At 31.5% G+C, this 3,014-nt stretch overlaps 1 pseudogene; it reads left to right on the top strand.

Moving 5' to 3' along the window:
• The first annotated feature begins 1,788 nt into the window (after positions 1-1,788).
• LOC149235031 (berberine bridge enzyme-like D-2 pseudogene) lies at positions 1,789-2,463 on the top strand (annotated as a pseudogene).
• Positions 2,464-3,014: the final 551 nt, after the last annotated feature.

The following is a 3,014-nucleotide window of genomic DNA, read 5'->3' as shown; positions in this document are numbered from 1 at the left end:
TCATTTTGTTATCTATATAAAATTTACTGAATAGTTTAATTAGTTTATTATTATATTTTTTCCAATTTTTAATTATATTAATTTGAATTGTATTAATATTAAAATTTATATCATTAAAAGTCGTATTCATTTTGTTATCTATATAATATTTAATGAATAGTTTAATTAGTTTATTATTATATTTTTTCCAATTTTTAATTATAATAATTTAAATTGTATTAATATTAAAATTTTGTTTACTATAAGATATTTTTAAGGATTCAAATATTATGTGATTATTTTATTTTGAAAAATTATATATGTAATTTACTATTAAAATTGGTAAATTTTTGCTAAATACTATTCATTTAATCATATCTGTGTAAAAAATAGGTATTTAAAATTTTCTTTAATAGGGATGTAGTTTTACATTAAAGTTTACCTTGTATACATTAATGGTGTTATTGATAAGATTGCTGAGATCTTAAGTAAGAGAGAAATTGTGGAATTTTTCAAAGCTTTAGTAGGCATCAAACATAAAGGAGACCCAAATAAAATTGACCACAAGTGATTCAAAGGTGTCCATGGAAAATTTTAGGAGCTAAATTTTGTAGGTGACCTAATTTTCCATGATTTTTTAGAAAAACATAAAATAAAATAAATATATTTAGTAATTTCCTTTTTTTCTAAAAATTATTCACCCAAAACTTTATTAGATAAATTTATTTTACTTTTAAAATTAGCTAAAATTTTACAAAGACTATAAAACATCATTAAAAATTTGAATATTTTTGTAAAAGTATTACCAACAATTTTGCAATTTGCAAGTTAGGGCCATTAAGATTTTACAATTGGAAAATTAGGGACCATTAATATTGAAGATCATTTCTACACTATGAGGTGAATTTTCATCCTTATAATTTTCATTAAAGCTCTACACAATTGTTTGTTCATGTGGAAAGTGTTACATTGGAGAGACTCAACATTCTTTTAAGGTCAAGTTGAAGGAACATGGAGCTGACATAAAAAGAAGACACATATGCACATCAAGGGTTACTTAGTATTATAACAAGACTATACATCACATCTACTTAGAGAAATCCAAAATCATTGCTAAGGAAAATCAATTTTGGGTTACTTATTATTCTAACAAGACTATACATCACATCTACTTAGACAAATCGAAAATGATTTCTAAGAAAAACCATTTTTTCAAATGATGACAGATAAGCCATGGAGGTTGCAAAACATCCTCACAATTTCAATAGGAGTGGTGAACTTGAGATTAACAACAATTGGCTACCATTGATATCTCAACGTAGTCCTCTTTACAACAATCAAGTCTAAGTTGTGGCCTCTGTATATTTTTTCCATATATCTTTATTTCTTTACTCTACATATGTTTTGATAGCCTGTTGTGTTTCCTCCACTTACTTATTCTCTTCCCTTCTTTAGTTTATCATTTTTCTCTCCTGCCCGCTCTTTCTTTGTTTCGCCTCTTTCCTTTTTCTTTATTATTTCTTCTTCTCTTATGTTGTCTCCCCTCTCTTTCTTATTCATCCTTTTCTTTTTTTCCTTTCTCATTTTCTCCTTACCTTCTTTTGATAATCATTATAAAAACATAATATTGATATTATAATATTTTTCATATTTTTCATATTTTGATAAAATCAAGTCTCAAGAACCGGCCGGGATGTGGTGATGGACACCATCAACCGATGGTAATACATCATGCCTTTCGTGGGAGATTATCTATTCATGCGTGTGTAGTTCTTTGGCATTAAAGTCAAAGGAGGGATGAAAAGGGACATGAACGCGTCGTTCCAAGGGATGTATCTGGGACGTAAGGAGCAGTTCTTGAAGATTGTGAACATAAGCTTCCCAGAGTTGAAGATGGTAGAGAACAAGTGTAGTGAAATGAGTTGGATCGAGTCCACGTCATTCATCAGAGGGACTGCTAACGTGAGCGAGCTGACAGACAGATGCTATTCAAACAAAGTCCACTTCAAAATTAAATCAGATATGGCAAGAAACTGGCTGCCCAAATTAGGCTTCCAAGGATTGTGGGGCATCAGGGAAAAAGAGGTGAATGCATATGCAATTTTTTCTCCTCTCAGAAGAATTATGGACAGGATTCCTTCCTCTGCTATACCCTTTCCTCACAGAGCTGGAAACATATTTGACATACAGTATAAGGTCGTGTGTAAGAACATCAGTGACGATGAACACTACCTTAATTATATGCGAAAGATTTACGCATACAACACTCCTTATGTTTCTTCTTCTCCCAGATTTGCTTACGTCAATTATTTGGATCTGGATCTAGGCAGTGCATTCAATGGAATTTCCATTGTCACAGAAGCCGAAGCATGGGGTAAGAAGTACTTCCAAGACAATTTCGACAGACTTATGAAGGCTAAAATAGAAGTTGATCCCCACAACTTTCTCAGAAACTTTCAGAGCATTCCTCCAAGAAATAATTGATTATCCTTACTGTCTAATCATTTGGTTGACTGTAATCCAAAATAACATCACATCAGTCCTTAACGGCGTAGAATTCCTTCAACGATGAACATCAATTGTGGTGAATTTACGTCCTTTTTGTATGTTTTCCTGGAGGAATTTGATTCTTATGCTTTGCAATAAAAATATAGCAGGACTGTTATATTTATCACCGTCTAGAAATACAAGAGTGCATGATTAGGTTTTATCGATTGCTAAGTTAGGATGAAGTTTCTTCTCGGTCATTTATGTTTGGGTCGAATTCACTCCCCGCCTACGACGTGAAGCTTTTACCATTTAACGTTGAGTCGAATTTTACATTATGTTAAGCTTTTACCATTTAACATAAGTCGAATTTTACATTATGTTTTATATCACCGGCTCATTATTAGCTGTTGGAAAGGCAGGAGACAAAGCATGAATTCACACATAAAACATGAGTTGCTTCTCTTCTATTGATCACACAAAACATGATGCTTACAATGAACCTAGTGAAGGGTATTTATCCTTTTCCCACTAGCTACTTGCCTAAG

The sequence above is a fragment of the Pinus tabuliformis genome, chromosome 8 (assembly GCF_031772625.1).
Source record: "Pinus tabuliformis cultivar Carrire ecotype Pingquan chromosome 8, CPIR1, whole genome shotgun sequence".
NCBI lineage: Eukaryota > Viridiplantae > Streptophyta > Pinopsida > Pinales > Pinaceae > Pinus > Pinus tabuliformis.
This window is presented reverse-complemented; position numbering and strand designations above follow the sequence as displayed.